The sequence below is a fragment of the Dermochelys coriacea genome, chromosome 7 (genome assembly GCF_009764565.3).
Source record: "Dermochelys coriacea isolate rDerCor1 chromosome 7, rDerCor1.pri.v4, whole genome shotgun sequence".
In the NCBI taxonomy this organism is placed as follows: domain Eukaryota; kingdom Metazoa; phylum Chordata; order Testudines; family Dermochelyidae; genus Dermochelys; species Dermochelys coriacea.
In genome coordinates, this window is record NC_050074.1 from 103,918,921 (window position 1) to 103,942,827 (window position 23,907).

Below are 23,907 nucleotides of genomic sequence, written 5' to 3' on the forward strand. Positions count from 1 at the left end.
CTACAGTCCTTGACCTGAATATTCCTGAACTTTGAACTGATTAAAATCCAGTTTCAGTTCATAATTTTGCAAATGGTCATTGTCTCTACAAGTATTGACATTCTTCCACCTCCTCTGATTGATCTGTAAGAAAATGTTTCCTCAAATAGATATGCTGGTGAGCTGCAAAATTCGGATCAGATTTAGATTCAAATTCCTCCAAAGTATGATTGAGTTTGGGTGAGGTTTCAGTTTAGGCCATCTCTATCAAATCCTACAAATCACTTCCTCTTTAGAGTAATAAAATAATCTTTTTTCTCCCAAACTTTATTTCTTTTCCCATTGTAAAGTATTGGTCCTATATATAAATATGTTACTTTATTAAATCAAGTCTACTATCTTGATTAAGCACAGTTATTGAGATTTATAAAAATGTTAGATGTTTAAATAAAGGAAAAATAGCAAAAGTTTTAAAAAGAGGCTTGGAAGGATTAGATTTTTATTGTCAGTAAACATCTATTTCACAAAAACCAATGAAAAAATATTTCCATTGATGATAATAGAAGTTTACATATAGATAAAGTACGAAAAATGCTGCTTGAGAACTTTAGAGTTTGATTTAAGGATACTTTGTGTATTTGGACATAAGATGCTGAGTATTCATATTTTAATGGTTAAGGTTTTAACTTCCTGTTTCTCAGTTTCAGCTATCATTAAATAATTGTCTGAAACACTGCCCTACTCCATAATTTGCAAGGACTGTTAAAACTTAAATCAATATTAATGTTTATTTTAAAATACTTTTCTATCTGTCAAAACTATAAAAAAAATTAAAATTGAATTCTGCCAAACCTGTTTAAAAAGGACCTGAGATAAGCAAGGCTGCTATGACTAGAATAATTCAACTCCAACTTCTTACTCTGTAAAACAGTGTTGAAATTTGGAGGTATTTCCTTTTAGAAATTAGAATCCCAATAAGGAACTCTACAAAATATGATAATCTTCTATAATAACTTTCATTCATACATTTCAAAGCATTTTACAAAGTATCATTAGACTTATTTTACGGACAGAAATCTAAGACACGGAGAAGTGAAGTGATTTCTCCAAGATCAAGGGCAACAGATGAAGTGATGGCAGTCAGTTGGAAAGCCAGAAATAAAAACTAGGCGTGAAATCCTGGCCCCACTGAAATCAGTGGAAGTGTTTCCATTGACTTCAATGGGGCCAGTATTTCACTTCAAGTCTCCTGACTCAATCCAGTGCCCTATCCACAAGAGCATGCAAATTTCTCTACACATAGCTGCTGTCCTAAATATATCAGAGTGGAATGTGTGAATCCATTCCTTTTTGCAGATGTGAGCATTCTGATGTCCCACATCAATTGCAATTCTAAGGATAAGACTCAGTGCTCAGATACTTTTTGAATAGTGTCTTTGTGTATGACCATTCAACATTCAACACTCTCTTTTAATCTCTAATAATATTTTTACAGAAGATGGAAACCTTCCCTGTCAAAGGTTTAATGAGTCACACTGATCGTAAGTACAATTCACTCTGAATTAAGCTTTTGAAATCTCATTCAACAGTTAGCGAAACATTTTCTTTAGTTTCTTTGTTTCCTTTAAGGTGTTTTATGAATGAATTATTCCACCAAGAACATTCTTAATTTAAAAAAATAAGACCTTCTTCTAGCTGTTCAGTTTTTAAAATGTTCATATTAATCTAGATCAACATGGCTCTTATTTTCATTTGTATGGTTCTTAATTCAAAGTGTATTTTTGTTTTCACATATTAAAAATATAATTGGGAAGATGGATAAAGCTCTGGGTAGAGATTTGGGCCAACTTTGCTACTGGCATAAGTGGGTAAAACTCCATTATAATGAATCTGCTTTCTGTTAGCATGAGGCCAATGCCATCAGAGCATGGAATGTTGTTTTTCTCATCATTTATTTTTAATTTTTTAAATAGCACCACAGGTGTGCATGCTGCTAAATTGGCAAATCGTTGTTCATTTATCTCAGCTTCTGAAAATATCCTCATCCAATGCTCAGAAAACATGTAAAATCTTTATAAAAATACAGATAACAAAAAGGATCCAGTTTCCCAGAAACCAACACCCTGTTAGGTCTCCATAATTAAAAACTTAAAGGTGGATTTTCAGAAACATCCAGTCTTTCTTTGAACTCTTTTCCTAATGAAAACCTCACTCTCTTTCTCACCACCCTGGTTATCTACTTATTGCCCAGCCTGCAAAAGCCCAGGACAACATATGGATCTTGGAATATGACCTGAAAGTGAAACAAGTTCAGCGTCTGATAGCTAATGAGAGAAATAAATTCTACATTCCAAGACTTTTCACTGAAAACTACCTGCCTCCAGTCCCTGGTAATTAAATCAGGGGGCTGTTAATTCAGGTACCTCAGCTGATCTCAATTACTGAAGTATCCCACAGACAGAGATACAGGCTATGGAATAATCAAGACCCAAATCCCTGACCTAACAGCTAAAGTTAGCCCAGGACAACATATGGATCTTGGAATATGACCTGAAAGTGAAACAAGTTCAGCGTCTGATAGCTAATGAGAGAAATAAATTCTACATTCCAAGACTTTTCACTGAAAACTACCTGCCTCCAGTCCCTGGTAATTAAATCAGGGGGCTGTTAATTCAGGTACCTCAGCTGATCTCAATTACTGAAGTATCCCACAGACAGAGATACAGGCTATGGAATAATCAAGACCCAAATCCCTGACCTAACAGCTAAAGTTAAACTGAAAATACAACGAAAGGCAAACCGACACAGAAAGGTGAGAGAAAAAAACTGGGTGTTTAAGAGGCATATTTCCCCATGGACAAATAAAAGTTGCATCACAGATTTTTTTCTCTATTTTCTCTATTAATTTTTATACATATTTGCATAAATATATAAATGAGTGAATCATCTTGAAATGAAGGACTAGCTTGGGTAGTCTTTGTGGAAGAATAGAATTTTAAGAAGAGATTTGAAGGAGAGCCTGATCTAGCCAGGGACTTCAGCTCATAGAGGACATGAGGCAACTAAACCACAACTCCCATGAGGCACCATGGCAGCATTTCCAAATCAAAATATTTAGGTTTTCAGCCAAAATATTTTGGCTGAAGGCATCAGAGTGTTTTTGTTTTTGTTTTTTGACAAAAAAGCAGATACTTCTTCATGAAAAATTAATTTAGTTGGAAACTCAATTTTCCATCCAAAAATAGTTTAGAAAGAATTTTTTTGACCAGCTTTAATTGCAGGTCTTCATAAATCCTACTTAAACTCTTAAATCCCACTTAAGCCTTACTTTAAATGGTATACAGTCCTCTTGCTGGCCATCTGCATATGGGTGAATTTCACTCTCAGAGCACTGGAATGCAGTCAGGAGGTTAGGTTGCGTACTGCACTACTCTTGAAGTGCTAGAAGCTCACAGAAGGTTAAAAAGATTTCAAGGAAATAAATCATAGTTAAAATGGGGAATTGAAAGGAAATTAGATATTCTATAATCAGAATTTCAGATTAGCCAGTAACACTGAAACTTTTAAACAAGTACATAGTCCAAATGCTGCTTGCTTTAATGTCAATGGTAATCTCTGTAGAGTACATCCTTGAGCTAAAGAAGTGAATAGCTCACCTTTCCTGATCACTCTTGTTACAGTCTGTATGGTAACACGCATTATTTCTGTGTATATAAAATCTCCCCACTGTATTTTCCACTGAATGCATCCAATGAAGTGAGCTGTAGCTCACGAAAGCTTATGCTCAAATAAATTTCTTAGTCTCTAAGGTTCCACAAGTACTCCTTTTCTTTTTGCGGATACAGACCAACACAGCTGCTACTCTGAAACCTAAAGAAGTTAATTTAAGTTATAGTAAACTACTGCACTGTCCCTGTGTGTGTGTGTGTGTGTGTGTGAGAGAGAATGTAATATATGAAGCTTGTTTGTTTTTTGTTGGGGGAGGAGGGTAGTGGTAGAGGGAGTAAGGAGGTAGGTGGAGTGAAATAATAGTATTGTTCTGGGTAATCAGTAAGATGTCCCTATGGTTTCAAAACTTAACCCTTTGATCCTGATTCTTCACTTGTGCTGTCATTGTTTACATCAGTGCAATGTGAGTGCAACATAGGACGTCACCAAACCAGAATGATTTTACAGCCATTTTACCCTCCCTTTGTCCAGGAGGAAATGACTACACAATGTACAAGGCAATGGAGAATGAGGCACAGAGTCTTTATTTCTGTATTTAATTGTGAAGTACTATAGGACCATGAAGTATTTGAATACTTAGTTTTGAGAGAAGAATAAAAATGAAATAATGAAAGATTGTATCCTTGTTTGCTTTCCATCTGGTAAAACACTTCTAAATAAACTAACTGACTAAACTGTACTCCTCATAATAAGCACAAGCTCTTGATCTAAAAACATCAGCTAGCTTTTAAAATCCAGTTAATTATTAAACAACTCATGAACATTTTGGCTGCATGACTGGCTTTTGTGCATTAATCTGATTAACCGTATTTCCTTTTTGAGTTTATTTAGATAACCTGAGCTTCTCTTCTTCTGAAGGAAAATAATTTACTTTATTTTTTTTTCCAGGACAAGGAAGACAGTAGGTCAATTTTATGTAAGATATACTTTTAAGAGACACTGCAGCAATGAGGCTGCTCTAAAAATGTTAAGAGAAATGGAATAACTGGATTGTAGTTAAAGGCCATTTTTGGCACTTGAAGGTCGCATGCAGAGCTCGTTCTCAGAGGCTATGACGGAAGTGATGTAGGCAGAGGTAATTACTTTGCTCATTCTATAGAAGAAAATTAGATGTATAATCATAGTCTTTCCGATTAAAACATTAGCATGTTACAGTTAAGTAGAAATACTGATTGCAGTTATATGTACATTCCACCTTTCTAATGCAGCTTCAAGGAAATAAGACAAAACTGTCAATACTAAAGACATGCATATTTAAGTGCTTCTGTTTTATAAGTCAGATCACTTCTTGATTTAATTTTTTGTTTTTAGTTTTTTGCATTTCACTTTTTAAATAGAGATAGCAAATATTTATCCCATTACTGCTTGATCTTTTTGATTGTGGATTCTTTACAACAATACTGAAAAGCTGTAATATTAGTATGTGTGTATTTTCCCTGACAGTGTGTAGCTTAATTTGGGAATGCATGTAATTAAGTGGGTGAATTTTTCATAATGAGCTTTTATGATTCCTTCCAGAGTGTGGAAAATACATTTCAAAAGTGGAAATGATTTATATCACAGATCTTCTTCTGAACACTGTTCTCACAGGGCTGTTTACACATGTGCAGCGTTTCTCTGGGAGTAAAGTGCTCACTGCCGCTATCATAGGCCTCTCTTCTGCCCCATATATATGAGCTCTGCTGGATAGTCCTCATTAGCTAGCACTATTTTAGTGGTGGGGTCATTACTACAGCTGTGCTGTAGATAAAGAATTAATTTTGTATCAAAATGAAATCTGTGGACAATAAAATCTATAATAACAAGCCACTTGGGATCCAGGACAGTAGAAAACAGTTTGGTATTTGAAACATACCAATGATAATGACCAGCTCATGCTTACCTTCCCTTTTATTTCTTCTCCAATTCTGCCTGCATTGAAGTCAATGGGGCTCCCTGCATGTGCACAGTTCTGTCTGTGTGGATCAAGTTGCAGGACTGGAGCCTTACTACTGTACAGGTTTCAGAGTAGCAGCCGTGTTAATCTGTATTCGCAAAAAGAAAAGGAGGACTTGTGGCACCTTAGAGACTAACAAATTTATTTGAGCATAAGCTTTCGTGAGCTACAGCTTGTTTAATCGTCTTATTATACATCAGATGATTATCAGTACATACTGAATGCTAGTGAAAAAATGTCATTCTTGGGCCCAATGCTGACCAATAGCAAGATTTGGCCCTATGGGTAACATCTGTTCATTTTGGAGCTCAGTAGATTAGTCACATGGGGCCACTACATTGTAATTTAAAAATAACACTTGGTACTACGCTTGCTTATATGGAAAAAAAAGACCCATTTTCTGAGCCTTTAGTTTAATGGTTCAAACTAATAGCTTAATATCCAGGCTTCTTGGCATCCTCATTGTCCTTAAGCAGGATGTTAAACCTGAATATCTAATGGGAACATATGCAGTGGTATTGTAGCTATATTGGTCCCAGGACATTAGAGATGAGGTGGGTGAGGTAATATCTTTTATTGGACCAATCTCTGTTGGTGAGAGGGACAAGCTTTCTCTCTCACCAACAGAAGTTGGTCCAGTAAGAGATATTACCTCACCCACCTAGTCTCTCTAATGGGAACATAGTCCCACAGTTTCTCATGGCTCCATTTATCAACATTTCTGTCTTGTCAGTGATAATATGATATGGTCATTTTAAATGCTCCTACACACTGCTCTTCCTTTTAATTGCTCATTGATCCTAATACCTAACTCTCTACCTGCTTCAGTGAAGTATATGTTACTGTGAATCTATATTCCATATTTTTGACTGTTATCCCAAAGGAATTTTATAGCCCTTATGCTGTTTAATTGATTAATAGTTTTATTCTATCTCTTTTTTCCTTTACAGCTAAAAATGGTTTACCCAACATATTTTACCTAATCTGTCTCTGTTATTATAAAGTACTTAATGATGTTCAGACAGCATCTCCAGTCTTATAATTTTGCATGTAGGGGCCTAGTGCATGAATGAGAATGAAGACAGTAAGCATGACATTATGATTCCTAAGTAGATGCTGAAATGCTGTATTCTATTGCTTTAGGTCTTCTTTCTAGACCCCTGCGTTGATACAAAATTTGAATCTGCATCTGATTCACGATCCGCAAACATGAGCTGCGGAATCTGCTTTCGTATTCGCAGATATCTGCAGATTTGCAGAGCTCTACGTGTTTCTGCATGTGCTAAACTTTAAGCATGCAACTAATACCAACAGATTTCAATGGGACTTCTCTCATGCTTAAAGTTAAGCATGTGCTTAAATACCTTGCTGAACTGGGGACTAAATAAGGAGGGAGGGAATTATATTAATTTGAATATCCTTTATTTTATTCCTCCCATTATTTTATTTCTCATTTAAGTGAGATTTACTTTAAATGATACAGTGATCAATGGGAATACATTTCCCCAGTTAGTATAGATACATAATAATTGTCATTCCATACCAGTGGTGTACATAGTCCAGCAGCCTTTCCAATAATGGGTGTACCAGTTGCTTCTGAAGGTGGCACAAGAATCCCTAGAGTACACAATTATGGAGTATCTTGCCCAAAAGGAAAGTTTTTCCTGATTTTCCCCCTCAATTAGTGGTTAGTAACCTGAGGATTTATATCTTTTCTAAAATCTTTTTTCTGATCTAATGTTCACGTTATTCCTATAAACATCTAATCATTAAAAAAAAACCCACAAAGCTCTTGGCTTCAAGATGATATCATGTGGCAATGAATGCCACTGTTTTTAAAAATGATAGAAAATAATTCTATTTTCATCATCATTTCAACCCATTCCTAACACTTCAGAGTTCTGGCTAACTCAGAGGTAGAAGTAAAAAAGCAGAAAAACGTGCAGGAGCTGAACATTAAAACCAAAAATATTAACCTAATTTTCAAACTGTTAAACATATGAATTGGGTTTTGTCTCAGAGAAGAGATAGGTGAAGTCTAATCCATTCTTATTTCCTCAGCCAGTTACCCACGCACACACAAAATCCAACTGTAAATGTCTTTAGATGTTTAAAAAAACCTACATGCAGTATATGAATTACATTGTAAAATATATTATGACATAAGCACATCTTTAGCTGTGAACTAATAATAGTATAATGCAACCCAGCAGTGAATGAAATCAAATTTTTTAAAAAGAGGTTGTTTGCAAGTGTGCGACTCCCCAGACAATTGGAGATGGGCCTGAACTACAATAATGGTTCCAAATGCCCCCCAGATTTTGGGCATTTGGGATCTAGAAGCCAAATGTGTGACTTGGATCGATCTCTAGAGAGGCACTTGGATCGATCTCTAGAGAGGCTACTTTTATTATTGTGTTCAAATAGAAAAATTCTTTTCTGATCCTTGTTTAAGTTAGTCATGGTGCAGGACTTACCCCAGCAGCTAAATGTGTTTCCTGGAGTGTGGCATACTAATGTCCCAATCCTGTAAGTGACAGTGTGTTGAGTAGACTGCTAGTCCTGCGGGGAGCCACCCTGAACTCAGTGGGATCCTGTGCAGGCTCAGCAGTAATCTCATCATCTATCAACTAAAGGATTGAGATCTAACCTGTTGCATCAGACAAAATGCCAATGTAAGCACGGATAGCACACTTTGAACTTGTGTGTCTCCAAAGTGGGGTGTGGTGCCCCCGGCATCACAAACCTGAATGGAAAGTGTGATTATTCACTGCCTATCAGTTGGGAAATGCAGCTTGAATTCTGAACAAGTACCATATGTTCTGAAGGGGTGAAGCATGTTTACCCCAGTGTCATTGCTCTCTTGTAGCTCTAAAGCTGCCACTGCCAGTGCCTTATGTGATTTCTACAATATGTTCTTGAATCATTGATTTCCCCCCCGCCGATAACTACCCATTGTTGTAGTCCAATTTCCAGCTACATGTGTGATGTTTTACTCTTTCAGCCTATAGGGTCTTTGATGCTCCTAATCTTATTTAATCTGATTAATGGGTTCAAGCATCACATTTATATTATCTTGTCTAACTCTTGCTTTCCTTCTGTCAATTGAATAACTTAAAGTAAGATAGCTTAACATACAATAACTTATCCCGCTAAACATTATTTCCTTCTGTCATTTGTTATTCCTGCTCCTCTTTGCATCTTATTTTCTTTTAAGAATTAAGTGGATATCCAAATGTTTTAAAAACTATTTAAACAAGATATCAGCAGCATATTTCATATATACATTCATAATCGCAGTGGTCTAATTCTCCCTTCATTTGTGTCTGAGTAACCCCATGTGTGCAAATGCAGTTGCTCCATAATGCACATTTAGGCCAACTATGTGTCGTATAGTAGACATGACAGAAAATTTGAGTCTTGTCAATGAAGAGTATAAAAGCTTTTTGTAGAAGCATTTGTATCAAACCTTCTTAGTGTAAAATGGACACACAGAAGCATAAACTGGGTCTTAGATGAAATGGTTAAATCATAACTTTAAATAGTGTCTTATGATGGTAAAATATATATTGGAGATGTCAAATCAGGGTGCATGCTCTAATGGCTGTGTCATAAAAATAAAGGGGGTGTAACCACCTTTCTGTATACAGTGCTATAAAATCCTTCCTGGCCAGAGGCAAAACCCTTTCATCTGTAAAGGGTTAAAAAGCTAAGATAATCTCGCTGGCACCTGACCCAAAATGACCAAAGAGAAGACAAGATACTTTCAAATCTGGAGCGGGGGGAACAAAGGGTTCGTCTATCTGTGTGATGCTTTTGCTGGGAACAGATCAGGAATGCAGCCTTCCAACTCCTGTTAAATTAGCAAGTAATCTAGCTAGAAATGTGTTAGATTTCCTTTTGTTTAATGGCTGGTAAAATAAACTGTGCTGGATGGAATGTATATTCCTGTTTGTGTGTCCTTTGTAACTTAAGGTTTTGCCTAGAGAGATTCTCTGTGTTTTGAATCTGATTATCCTGTAATGTATTTACCATCCTGATTTTACAGAGGTGATTCTTTTACCTTTTCTTTAATTAAAATTCTTCTTTTAAGAACCTGGTTGATTTTTCATTGTTCTTAAGATCCAAGGGTTTAAGTCTGTGTTCACCTGTACAAATTGGTGAGGATTCTTATCAAGCCTTCTCCAGGAAAGGGGGTGTAGGGGTTGGGGGGATATTTTGGGGAAAGACATCTCCAAGTGGGCTCTTTCCCTATTCTTTGTTTAAAATGCTTGGTTGTGGCAGCATACGGTTCAAGGACAAGGCAAAGTTTGTACCTTGGGGAAGTTTTAAACCTAAGCTAGTAAGAATAAGCTTAGGGGGTCTTTCATGCAGGTCCCCACATCTGTACCCTAGAGTTCAAAGTGGGGAAGGAACCTTGACAGGCTGTATGTTTCATTTTCTCTTTTTTTAAATATGTCATGTATAATTTTATATTAATGCACAACCATAAATACAAAAAAGTTTTAAATGTTGGTGTTTTATTTCATTGTTAAATTACAATGAAACTAAAATGGATTTAATATTCACATCCAATTTTATACTAAATAAAGTTGTCATGATTAATGTTACTACAAGAAAAAACAAATTAATTTTTAATTAAATTGCTCTTGCAAGATCTAGTAAGCTAAATGTCTATAACCAGACCTGGCAGCCCTTTCTAGTTCAATATGCCAACTAAAAGTTCATCCTATATTATATTTAATATAGATTACACCAGCCATTCATTTTTCAGTAATACAGAACATTCTCCCTGTTCAGATGCAGGGGTAGATTTTTTTAAGCCCTTCTTGGTATCGCGTTCCCTTTTTTTCGTCACCACTTACACACTCTGGGACCAATTCTCAGATTCCATTGATCTGTACTTGGTGCAGGACCTGAGGAAGAGGAGGAATAAAGGTAATTTTATGCCCTCTTACCTTCTCATTCCCTCAATTCTGGATTAGCTGGGGGCCAGCTGGGCTCCCCCCACATTTTAGAGCAGTTTACAGTGGTTCTAAATTGCACCTGCCTGGCAACAACCCTAACAGGTCATTCTGTCAGCTGGGGAATAGTTGGATTGTAGCTGCATTCCAGCCAGAGACTGCAACTTCTTTGAGGCAGGGACCATCTTTTCATTATGTGCGTACAGCACCTAGCACAATGGTGTCCTGCCTTCTAGCGGCAAACACAATATAAATAATTAATGATAATTAAGGCAATAATATGCTGGGGATTAGGAGGTGGAGTTGGTACAGAGCCAGTACATCTGGCAAAATGGACACCTGCGGTCCCCCCACATCAGGACAATAATCATTTGTCTATTTAAATCAGCTTTACAGCCCCTGGAACATACAGAGTGGCACAAGGGCATCATTGCAGACCTGAGACTAACGTAATCTATCTTTTATTTAACCTCTTATTTTTATTACATTGTGTTTATAATTTGTCATACATAAGATATAATATATGGTGATGTCGTGGTGGGAGTCTGCTATAGACCACCGGACCAGGGGGATGAGGTGGACAAGGCTTTCTTCCGGCAACTCACGGAAGTTACTAGATTGCAGGCCCTGGTTCTCATGGGAGACTTCAATCACCCTGGTATCTGCTGGGAGAGCAATACAGCGGTGCACAGACAATCCAGGAAGTTTTTGGAAAGTGTAGGGGACGATTTCCTGGTGCAAGTGCTGAGGAACCAACTAGGGGCAGAGCTCTTCTTGACCTGCTGCTCACAAACCAGGAAGAATTAGTAGGGGAAGCAAAAGTGGATGGGAACCTGGGAGGCAGTGACCATGAGATGGTCGAGTTCAGGATCCTGACACAGGGAAGAAAGGAGAGCAGCAGAATATGGACCCTGGACTTCATAAAAGCAGACTTTGACAACATCAGGGAACTGATGGGCAGGATCCCCTGGGAGAATAACATGAGGGGGAAAGGAGTCCAAGAGAGCTGGCTGTATTTTAAAGAATCCTTATTGCGGTTACAGGGACAAACCATCCCGATGTGTAGAAAGAATGGTAAATATGGTAGGCGACCAGCTTGGCTTAACAGTGAAATTTTTGCTGATCTTAAACACAAAAAAGAAGCTTACAAGAAGTGGAAGATTGGACAAATGACCAGGGAAGAGTATAAAAATATTGCTCGGGCATGCAGGAGTGAAACCAGAAAGGCCAAATCACACCTGGAGTTGCAGGTAGCAAGAGATGTTAAGAGTAATAAGAAGGGTTTCTTCAGTTATGTTAGCAATAAGAAGAAAGTCAAGGAAAGTGTGGGCCCCTTACTGAATGAGGGAGGCAACCTAGGGATGGAGGATGTGGAAAAAGCTAATGTGCTCAATGCTTTTTTTGCCTCTGTTTTCACGAACAAGGTCAGCTCCCAGACTACTGCACTGGGCAGCACAGCATGGGGAGGAGGTGACCAGCCCTCTGTGAAGAAAGAAGTGGTTCGGGACTATTTAGAAAAGCTGGACGAGCACAAGTCCATGGGGCCGGATGTGCTGCATCCAAGAGTGCTAAATGAGTTGGCAGATGTGATTGCAGAGCCATTGGCCATTAACTTTGAAACTCAGGGCAATTGGGGGAATCCTGGACGACTGGAAAAAGGCTAATGTAGTGCCCATCTTTAAAAAAGGGAAGAAGGAGGATCCGGGGAACTACAGGCCAGTCAGCCTCACCTCAGTCCCTGGAAAAATCATGGAGCAGGTCCTCAAGGAATCAATTCTGAAGCACTTAGTGGAGAGGAAAGTGATCAGGAACAGTCAGCATGGATTCACCAAGGGCAAGTCATGCCTGACTAATCTAATTGCCTTCTATGATGAGATAACTGGCTCTGTGGATGAGGGGAAAGCAGTGGACATGTTGTTCCTTGACTTTAGCAAAGCTTTTGACATGGTCTCCCACAGTATTCTTGCCAGCTAGATAAAGAAGTGTGGGCTGGATGAATGGATTATAAGGTGGATAGAAAGTTGGCTAGATTGTCGGGCTCAACAGGTAGTGATCAATGGCTCCATGTCTAGTTGGCAGCCGGTATCAAGTGGAGTGCCCCAAGGGTCGGTCCTCGGCCCGGTTTTGTTCAATATCTTCATAAAGGATCTGGAGGATGGTGTGGATTGCACCCTCAGTGAGTTTGCAGATGACATTAAACTTGGAGGAGAGGTAGATACACTGGAGGGTAGGGATAGGATTCAGAGGGACCTAGACAAATTAGAGGATTGGGCCAAAAGAAATCTGATGAGGTTCAACAAGGACAAGTGCAGAGTCCTGCACTTAGGACGGAAGAATCCCATGCACCGCTACAGACTAGGGACTGAATGGCTAGACAGCAGTTCTGCAGAAAAGGACCTAGGGGTTACAGTGGACAGAAGCTGGGTATGAGTCAACAGTGTGCAGTTGTTGCCAAGAAGGCCAATGGCATTTTGGGCTGTATAAGCGGGGCATTGCCAGAAGATCGAGGGACGTGATCATTCCCCTCTATTTGACATTGGTGAGGCCCATGTGGAGTACTGTGTCCAGTTTTGGGCCCCACACTACAAGAAGGATGTGGAAAAATTGGAAAACGAACGTCCAGTGGAGAGCAACAAAAATGATTAGGGGACTGGAGCACGTGACTTATGAGGAGAGGCTGAGGGAACTGGGATTGTTTAGTCTGCGGAAGAGAAGAATGAGGGGGGATTTCATAGTTGCTTACAACTACCTGAAAGGGGGTTTCAAAGAGAATGGATCTAGACTGTTCTCAGTGGTAGCAGATGACAGAACAAGGAGTAATGGTCTCAAGTTGCAGTGGGGGAGGTTTAAGTTGGAGATTAGGAAAAACTTTTTCACTAGGAGGGTGGTGAAACACTGGAATGCGTTACCTAGGGAGGTGGTGGAATCTCCTTCCTTAGAAGTTTTTAAGGTCAGGCTTGACAAAGCCCTGGCTGGGATGATTTAGTTGGGGATTGGTCCTGTTTTGAGCAGGGTGTTGGTCTAGATGACCTCCTGAGGTCCCTTCCAACCCGGATATTCTATGATTCTATGAAAAAAGAAAAGGAGCACTTGGGGCACTTTAGAGACTAACAAATTTATTTGATCATAAGCTTTCGTGAGCTACCGGTCACTTCATCGGATGCATTCAGTGGAAAATACTTGGGAGATTTATATACATAGAGAACATGAAATAATGGGTGTTACCAGACACACTGTAATGAGAGTGATCACTTAAGGTGAGCTATTACCAGCAGGAGAGCGGGGGGGAGGGGGTGGGTAAACCTTTTGTAGTAATAATCAAGGTGGGCCATTTCCAGCAGTTGACTAGAACGTCTGAGGAACAATGGGGGGATAAACATGGGGAAATAGTTTTACTTTGTGTAATGACCCATCCACTCCAGTCTCTATTCAAGCCTAAGTTAATTGTATCCAGTTTGCAAATTAATTCCAATTCAGCAGTCTCTCTTTGGAGTCTGTTTTTGAAGCTTTTTGGTGAAGTATTGCCACTTTTAGGTCTGTAATCGAGTGACCAGAGAGATTGAAGTGTTCTTCAACTGATTTTTGAATGTTATAATTCTTGATGTCTGATTTGTGTCCATTTATTCTTTTACGTAGAGACTGTCCAGTTTGACCAATGTACATGGCAGAGGGGCATTGCTGGCACATAATGGCATATATCACATTGGTAGATGTGCAGGTGAACAAGCCTCTGATAGTGTGGCTGATGTGATTAGGCCCTATTATGATGTCCCCTGAATAGATATGAGGACACAGTTGGCAACAGGCTTTGTTGCAAGGATAGGTTCCTGGGTTAGTGGTTCTGTTGTGTGGTGTGCGGTTGCTGGTGAGTATTTGGTTCAACTTGGAGGGCTGTCTGTAAGCAAGGAGAACCCATCACTCTCACAGATCTTGGGAGATAGGCCGGTCCTTGCTTACAGATAGCCCCCCAATCTGAAGCAAATACTCACTAGCAACCACTAATCCAGGAACCTATCCTTGCAACAAAGCAATACTTGAACAAAAAAACTTCAAAAACAGACGTTCTTGTCAACTACGAATACAGACTAACATGGCTGCTACTCTGAAACCTATGATTCTTTGATCCACTTTTTATGTTTGTGTAGCCAGTCCTTAATGTATTTGTTTTCTGGGGTTTTTTTAACTGTTGTAACTCTTCCTTTAGATCCTAAAAACAATTTTTTTCCTGGCCACTTTTGCCTTTTAATGTTTAGTCAATGTCATTGGACAAATAGAGAGTTTCACTTAAAAAGTGACGGCCCATTGACTTTTCTGGGCCTGTTCTGAATGGAGCTGAACATGACAGGGCTTATTTTGTTCAATGATAATTTCAGCTTAGAAAGATTCTTTCTGAGCCAAAACATCTTTGTGTTGCAGTGTTAGAGACATATGAGACCATAAATAACATAGGGTACAAGCTAATTGCAGATCTATAGTATAGCTGTGCATAGCATTTGTAACAGAACTTGAAATCAGACAAAACTGTCATGAGCTGGGTTTTTTTGTTTATGAACCTGAAACTCAACCCAGTTTGCAATGTCCTATTTTATTACCACAGAACATTCTGAGGCATTTGTTTGTCATTTTTGGTGGGGAAAAAAAATTCCTTAAGTCAAGTGATCCCACTCATGTACCTCTAAAAATATTTGTAAAAGGAAAAAAGTGCAGTCTTTAGGTAGGTCCTGATTTACACCAGAAATAGATTAGGATTAATGTGCAGTCCTTCATCCTCCTACACAATATTGCTGATTACTTCCTACCCTCTTTTATCATGCAGTTGTTCACTGGCCCTCATACTAATATGCTCAAACCATTCTGAAAGTGGCAGCTAAGTATGCAGCCATGTGATTTATGTACCTGCCCCACAATCTTTAAATCTCTGATTTTGTTCTCTGTTCCTCTTCTATCGTGAGAGCTATTATTTTCTATGTTTTAATTATAGGACTATCACCAGTTGTTAACTTTAATAACAATTCCTTGTTCTTGAGGTAGGCAAGATACATAACCCTCTTCCCCCACTCAGACTGATTGGAGAAGGTAGTGCACATTTAGTCCAAAGACTGAACAACATATATAAAGTGGGGGAGGAGGGGAAGAATCCAGCCTTTTTGACCCTTGCTTGCTGGAACTTTTTAAAGCTGAGGAGTGTTGTTAAGGCTGCTAAATTGTTAATGCTGCTAGTGCTGCTTTTCTTGGATCCCTGGTGTTAGCTGCCTGAAGAGGGAGTGCAGCATGCTGATTCAACAGACCTCAATATTATTCATAAAGCCAGACCATATGCTTGATTTGGCGGCAAAGGTGGTTGGCCAGGTTTATTGCTGACAAAGCATGATACTAGTATGCTATAGCAGAGGTTCTCAATCTTTTTCTTTCTGAGGCCCCCACCAACATACTATAAAAACTCCATGGCCCACTCCACGGCCACAATAACTGGTTTTCTGCTTATAAAAGGCAGGGCCAGTGTTAGGGGATAGCAAGCAGGGCAATTGCCTGTGGCCCCATGCCCCGGCGAAGCTACATTGCTCAGGCTTCGGCTTCAGCTCTAGGTGGTGGGACTTAGAGTCCCAGCTTCAGTCCCATGTGATGGGACTTTGTTTTCTGCCCTGGGCCCCAGCAAGGCTACCTGCTTCCCCCTTGAAACCTGCTCGTGGCCCGCCAGGGGACCCCAGACCCTGGTTGAGAATCACTGCCCTAAACCAACTCAAAGATGCCCCTCCTATGACTTCTCCTTTTATACATTGATACCAACAAGTTAGGTATTACACTCCAGATGTTGTTAGTTACCACTCTAGTCCTCATACCTGCTAGTTCAAACAAAATATCCTTATCCATTATCCTGTCATGCCCTCCTTATCTTTGTGAGGGGTTGGTGTGGTCTTGTACCATCTCTTAGGAATGCGTTTATGTAGTTACTTGAGAGATCTGTGTGTTTTTGTACCATCCTCTCTGGTCAGGAATGTGCTTACCTGGTTAGCTGATAACCAGTGTGTTACTGTTCTGCCAAGGCCAGGCCTACTTTGGTTCACAGCCTTTGGTTCACACTGCTAGTTAAGCCTAGGCCTCCAGCAAAGCCTATATTATTTACTTTTCACCTACAATGATATATTGTTGTTCACTGCAGCAAGTCTTTGACTCAATGAACATTTATTTCTTTAAAAAAACACTTTTTTTTAATAAAGGTTTTAATATTTAAATTTAAGTGAAAAAGATTTGGTGTCTAGTCATAACAGGAGTAAAGTATTTTTTATATGATTTAAACAAGATTTGTTTTATTCTTTTAGTGGTAAAAATTGTGTCTGAATTCCAGTTTGTGTGTGTGTGTGTATATACACATATATATATAAATAAATATTTATTATATTTTGTATATATAACATTTTATATATAACAGCCTTTTTTTTTAGTAATCAGGAGAAATCTGTCTCTCTTGCAGGATTTGTGGGACAATACAAAACTAAGGTTTTTGCAGGTGGGAGTCGGATAACAGTGAGGGAGTGCATATTGGGGGGCAGGATGGGAGCAGCATTAAAAAGATGGTGACACGCAGGGCTCTAATTTAAGTCAAAATATGGTGTCATGAGTATATATTTGCAACAGAATGAACCACTTGCCCCACATTTAAAATGATTAGTTTAGTATAAAGATGTATTATATGTTCTATACTAGTGTTTTATTACAATAAACAAATTGTTGCCGGTTTGACTTTTTTAAACATGGAATTTGAGATAAATACTCTTACAAGTAAGAAATTTGCCTAGGTGCAGTCTGTCATATACAGGGGCTAGAAGAAGGCATAGGTACCACTTAAGTGCCATTTTGAAGGTTTACGTAAGACTAAAATGAAGTCTAGGACATGTACTGGTCCACTGCATAGGGGTGAATTTCATTCCATCTGTTGAAAACATGCATGTTCTTATGTTATAACTTCTTGGTTTAGATGTTGGATTTTTTAATTGAGATGCACACTTTCAGTTACAGTACAATACTCTACATACCTTTAATGATTAATAAAATTTGGGGATGTAAAAATTTGAACAGTGCTCTTTTAATTATCCATATTTAACGTGATGTGACACAGTGAGCTATATCACAAGTTATGGAATTTGGAGTCTTTCACCTCTACAGGTCAGAGGTTTATCTGTTTCTATATACCACCACTTATTATCCTTTGATAATTACTTGGATTATGCACAAGCAATACAGTTTCTACTGGGTAGGTGTCCACACCACTAAAATTATCAGAGTAATTTGCACCCTTATTAGTAAAGAGGCTAAAGACTGAATAGAGTGATGACAACTGAACTCTGACATCCTTCATAAAGTTAAGTGAATTAGGTTAAAACATTTTGTCAGGGCAATTTGCATCATTAAATCCAATTGTTACTTGTTCTGTGAATTGACTTGACTTGAATCTCCAAGGTTGCGCAATTTGGTACATTTCATGAGCACTAAATTCAATTTTAAAATCAAGAAGAAACCACATTAGTTCAGAGCAAGCTAACGTAAGTGGGAGAAGTTGTATTTGAATTTCTGTATCCAGTGTTTTCCCCAAGGATCAAAAATAGAACAAGATACTAATGATATCAGCTCTTTTTTGTTTTGGTAAAGAAACAATAGTCCTCTGCTAATTCCATCTGCACAGCTCTCTCTCTCTGCAACGGAGCTGTCCTTTGTTCGCTGAAGGAAGAACACAGTCACTGTTCATAAGTGAGCTGTAGCTCACGAAAGCTTATGCTCAAATAAATTTGTTAGTCTCTAAGGTGCCACAAATACTCCTTTTCTTTTTTGTTCATATTAGGGTTAATAATATTCTGTAAATTATTTTAGAAAAGGGTAAACATTGTGATGGGATCTAAATCAGGCAAATAGTTTTACAAAGCTTTTCAGGCAATACACCTATCACGATTACAAAAAAAGTTTTCAATTTCAAGAAGACAGAAAAGCTCTTAAATATAATAATTATTTTCACTGAATTCACTGAAGAGTTAGTGATAGATAAGCAAGAGTGATGTTCCTTTAAAAAGAATTGATAAGTAGCTTGAATGTTTACAACTGATCTTTTCTGGAGAATAAAAAGCCCACATTTTATTCAAAATGCCAAGGGCATCAAAGGTATAGAAATATTTGTTTCCTTAAGAGGAAAGTGCACACTAGTAAACATAGAAGTGGTTCTTATTTTACAGTCATCATACACTCTGATGTTCATATTTCTGCTATCTGACAAGGATCCATTATTTACATGCTGCATGGGGATTTCATTCATGAATAAGTCTCATCAGGTAAGGAAGAATTTTATCATGTCCTCTGCCTGGATATATTTTCTCTCTCTGTACCAGTCACTATATAGTCTAGGGATGTGGCATGTTGGTGCAAGGCATTCATATAGTGACTATTTTAAATAAACTGAATAATTGTTCTCAACCTGATTTATTTTTACTTGATGCAACACCAAACTAACTATGATGGATGGAGACCATGGTATATGGGCTCAATGTAAAGAGGGCATTTGTTTGAATTCTTTTAATAAGGGCTCTTGTTTCATGAAGAAGGCAGGAACATGAATCCACTGAGCTGAGTAGTCAATGAAATGCCCAGAAGTAAAAAAATAACACCATATCCTCTCAAAAGAAACTAAATTACCCATTCATGAATTCATGGTAATCTGTTTTTATTGCTACTTAATGGCTTGTTGGATCTGTTCAGCCCTCTGCAGATAAGCTCAGAAATGCTACCTACACTGGAACATCTTTCATAGCTGTAAATGCTGATCTCACTGTAAAACATATTAAGAATCCACAGACATGAATTTCTGGCATGCTATATCTGTGGTTTCTTTTCTTTTTGAAGAATTCATTTTCAAAATACTTAAATTCGTATCAGATACTGCATATCCCATTTCATTACAAGCAAGGAAGAAAAGATTAATCCCATATGTGTTAAAACAGTCATTGGAGCTCATTTATCATAGAATCTTAGGACTGGAAGGGATCTCGAGAGGTCATCTAGTCTAATCCCCTGCACTCATGGCAGAACTAAGTATTATCTAGACCATCCCTGACAGGTGTTTGTCTAACCTGCTCTTAAAAATCTCCAATGATGGAGATTCCACAACCTCCCTAGGCAATTTATTCCAGTGCTTAACCACCCTGACAGTTAGGAAGGTTTTCCTAATGTCTAACCTAAACCTCCCTTGCTGCAATTTAAGCCCATTGCTTCTAATCCTATCCTCAGCGGTTAAGAAGAACAATTTTTCTCCCTCCTCCTTGTAACAACCTTTTATGTACTTGAAAACTGTTATCATGTCTCCTCTCAGTCTTCTCTTTTCCAAACTAAACAAACCCAATTTTTTCAGTCTTCCCTCATAGGTCCTGGTTTCTACACCTTTAATCATTTTCGTTGCTCTTCTCTGAACTTTCTCCAATTTGTCCACATCTTTCCTGAAATGTGGCACCCAGAGCGGGATACAATACTCTAGTTGAGGCCTAATTAGCACAGAGTAGAGTGGAAGAATTACTTCTTGTGTCTTGCTTACCACACTCCCGCTAATACATCCTGAATGATGTACACTTTTTTTGCAACAGTGTTACACTCTTGACTCATATTTAGCTTGTTGTCCACTATGACCCCCATATCTCTTTCCTCAGTGCTCCTTGCTAGGCAGTCATTTCTCATTTTGTACATGTGCAACTGTTTGTTCCTTCCTGAGTAGAGTACTTTCCATTTGTCTTGCCAATGAAATACAATTGGTAACACTGCTATTCTTTTACAGTTAGCACTAAGGATTCAGTTTAGAAGAAATTTAGGAGTAGGGTGATTTTGGTCTTGTGCAGATTCAGGAGTAGGGGTTAGTACAATGAGGCTTCCCTATCACCTCTATCTCTGTTCAGTGGGCAGCCACTATGTAGCAAAGGAGTGTAGTCCCTGCACTAGCACCATTGGTAACAGCAGCCTCCCAAAGAGAAAAGGTCAGAGGAAAGACTGAGGCATGTTCCTATTCCCTTCTATACTTTACTTAGAGCTTGGTGAGCACAGAGATGAATGCATGCTATACCCAGCAAAGGACAGCTATCTCCGGCCTACACCATGGGCCTGCTGAGCTCCAGGAGGAAAGCTGGTGGAGTCCTCCTCCTAGGACTGCTACTACAGTGTCACTCCCTTGATAGCCTTCTGGCATAGGGCTGTGTCTTAAAGGCACAATCTGTCCCCTTGTGTAGGAAGCTGAAGAAATTCATAGATTGATTTATACACCTGGCTTTTATTTGGTATTAGGACTTGGCTGGTTTCTTCAGAGACTAGAGAGAAGAGGACTCACCCTGGAAACACCAGCCAGGAGTGGCTACCTAATCAGAGATGAATAAAATATTGTATTTTTACTTGTTGCAATGTTGTGAAATATTTTGTGGGGTTTTTGAGTTTTTCCCCTCAGAAATCCTAAACAAACCAAATGCAGAGGTGAGAGGCTGCCTAGCTCTGCACAAAACAGCTGGGGAAGGAGGATCTCCCTCATAATGTTTAGTCCAACGATTAGAGCACTGAACCAGGATACGGGAGACCATTGGTTCAAGTCCCCCTTCTGCCTGAGGAGAAGGAATTTGAACAGGGATCTGCCATCTCTCAAGTGAGTGCTCTACACATGAGGCTACAGAGTCAAAGGAGGGGTGGAAGTTCCCTGCAAATGGGAGGATAGAGGGGGAAGTGAGGGGAGGCACTAAGACTCAATGGAAGGGAGAGTAGAGCTGGCTGCAAAAGATAGTCTAAGGGATTCTATCTGGTCCTATGCCCATTCCAGCCCCTCTGGTTCCCACTCCCTGCTCCCCCATCATATCCTGGTTGCTGCTATGGCTGCTTCAGCCCTTCTGGGTCCTGTTCTCACCTCCACTTCCCCGGGGGTATATGAGTTTTCATATTTTCATTGTGGCTGTGCTAGTCTCCCCACCCCCATCCCCATTTGCCTGCTGCTGGAGGCATTCTCACTTTTTCTCTGGCCCAATTAATATTTGATCTGCCAATTATTTAATTCAACTGGAACAATTTCAAGAGGAGAGACGGACTATTCAAGTAACCAATAGTAAAAGGTTCTATAGCCATAGAAATAAGAAGTAAACTAAGAAAGAAGAAGTGGGGCCGCTAAACACTGAGGATGGAGTGGAGGTTAAGGATAATCTAGACATGGCCCAATATCTAAACAAATACTTTGCCTCAGTCTTTAATAAGGCTAAAGAGGATTTTAGGGATAATGGTAGCATGACAAAGGGGAATGAGGATATGGAGGTAGATATTACCATATCTGAGGTAGAAGTGAAACTCAAACAGTTTAATGGGTCTAAATCGGGGGGCCCAGATAATCTTCATCCAAGAATATTAAAGGAATTGGCACATTAAATTGCAAGCCCATTAGCAAGAATTTTAATGAATCTGTAAACTCAGGAGTTGTACCATATGATTGGAGAATTGTTAATATAGTTCCTATTTTTAAGAAAGGAAAAAAAATGATCCGGGTAACTACAGGCCTGTTAGTTTGACATCTGTAGTATGCAAGGTCCTGGAAAAAATTTTGAAGGAGAAAATAGTTAAGGACATTGAAGTCAATGGTAAATTGGACAAAATGCAACATGGTTTTACAAAAGGTAGATCGTGCCAAACCAACCTGATCTCCTTTTTTGAGAAACTAACAGATTTTTTAGACAAAGGAAACACAGTGGATCCAGTTTACCTAGATTTCAGTAAGGCATTTGATACCGTACCACATGGGGAATTATTAGTTAAATTGGAAAAGATGGGGATCAATATGAACATCGAAAGGTGGATAAGGAATTGGTTAAAGGGGAGACTACAACGGGTCCTACTGAAAGGCGAACTGTCAGGTTGGAGGGAGGTTACCAGTGGAGTTCCTCAGGGATCGGTTTTGGGACCAGTCTTATTTAATCTTTTTATTATTGACCTCGGCACAAAAAGTGGGAGTGTGCTAATAAAGTTTGCAGATGATACAAAGCTGGGAGGTATTGCCAATTCAGAGAAGGACTGGGATATTATACAGGAGGATCTGGATGACCTTGTAAACTGGAGTAATAGTAATAGGATGAAATTTAATAATGAGAAGTGTAAGGTCATGCATTTAGGGATTGATAAGAAGAATTTTAGTTATAAGCTGGGGACGCATCAATTAGAAGTAATGGAGGAAGAGAAGGACCTTGGAGTATTGGTTGATCATAGGATGACTATACCTGCCAATGTGATATGGCTGTGAAAAAAGCTAATGCGGTTTTGGAGGTATTTCCAGTAGGGATAAGGAGGTTTTAGTACCGTTATACAAGGCACTGGTGAGACCTCACCTGGAATACTGTGTGCAGTTCTGGTCTCCATGTTTAAAAAGGATGAATTCAAACTGGAACAGGTATGGAGAAGGGCTACTAGGATGATCTGAGGAATGGAAAACTTGTCTTATGAAAGGAGACTCAAGGAGCTTGGCTTGTTTAACCTAACTAAAAGAAGGTTGAGGGGAGATATGATTGCTCTCTATAAATATATCAGAGGGATAAATACAGGAGAGGGAGAGGAATTATTTAAGCTCAGTACCAATGTGGACACAAGAACAAATGGATATAAACTGGTCATTGGGAAGTTTAGACGTGAATTTAGATGAAGGTTTCTAATCATCAGAGGAGTGAAGTTTTGGAATAGCCTTCCAAGGGAAGCAGTGGGGGCAAAAGATCTATCTGGCTTTAAGATTAAACTCGATAGGTTTATGGAGGAGATGGTATGATGGGATAACATGATTTTGGTAATTAATTGATCTTCAAATATTCATGTTAAATAGGCCTAATGGCCTGTGATAGGATATTAGATGGATGGGATCTGAGTTACCCAGGAAAGAATTTTCTGTAGTATCTGGCTGGTGAATCTTGCCCATATGCTCAGGGTTTAGCTGATCGCCATATTTGGGGTCAGGAAGGAATTTTCCTTCAGGGCAGATTGGAAGAGGCCCTAGAGGTTTTTCGCCTTCCTCTGTAGTATGGGGCACGGGTCACTTGAGGGAGGATTCTCTGCTCCTTGAAGTCTTTAAACCATGATTTGAGGACTTCAGTAGCTCAGACATAGGTGAGGTTTTTCATAGGAGTGGGTGGGTGAGATTCTGTGGCCTGCATTGTGCAAGAGGTCAGACTAGATGATCAGAATGGTCTCTTCTGACCTTCATATCTATGAATCTAAGTGGTTTAGTGGTTAGGGCACTTACCTGAGAGGTGACGGGTTCTTGTTCAG

At 39.0% G+C, this 23,907-nt stretch overlaps 1 protein-coding gene across 3 annotated transcripts in view; it reads left to right on the forward strand.

The window, feature by feature from the left end:
- The first annotated feature begins 4,519 nt into the window (after positions 1 to 4,519).
- C7H10orf90 (chromosome 7 C10orf90 homolog) overlaps positions 4,520 to 23,907 on the forward strand; it is a 198,498-nt gene continuing 179,110 nt past the window's right edge. The window contains exons 1-2 of one of the 3 annotated variants that reach the window (XM_043518465.1): positions 4,520 to 4,783; positions 18,831 to 18,926. The gene's annotated coding sequence lies outside the window, so the exon portion shown is untranslated. Of the gene's footprint in view, positions 4,784 to 18,677; positions 18,927 to 23,907 lie in introns of those variants that run through there. The other 2 variants (XM_043518463.1, XM_043518464.1) reach the window with 2 other exon arrangements.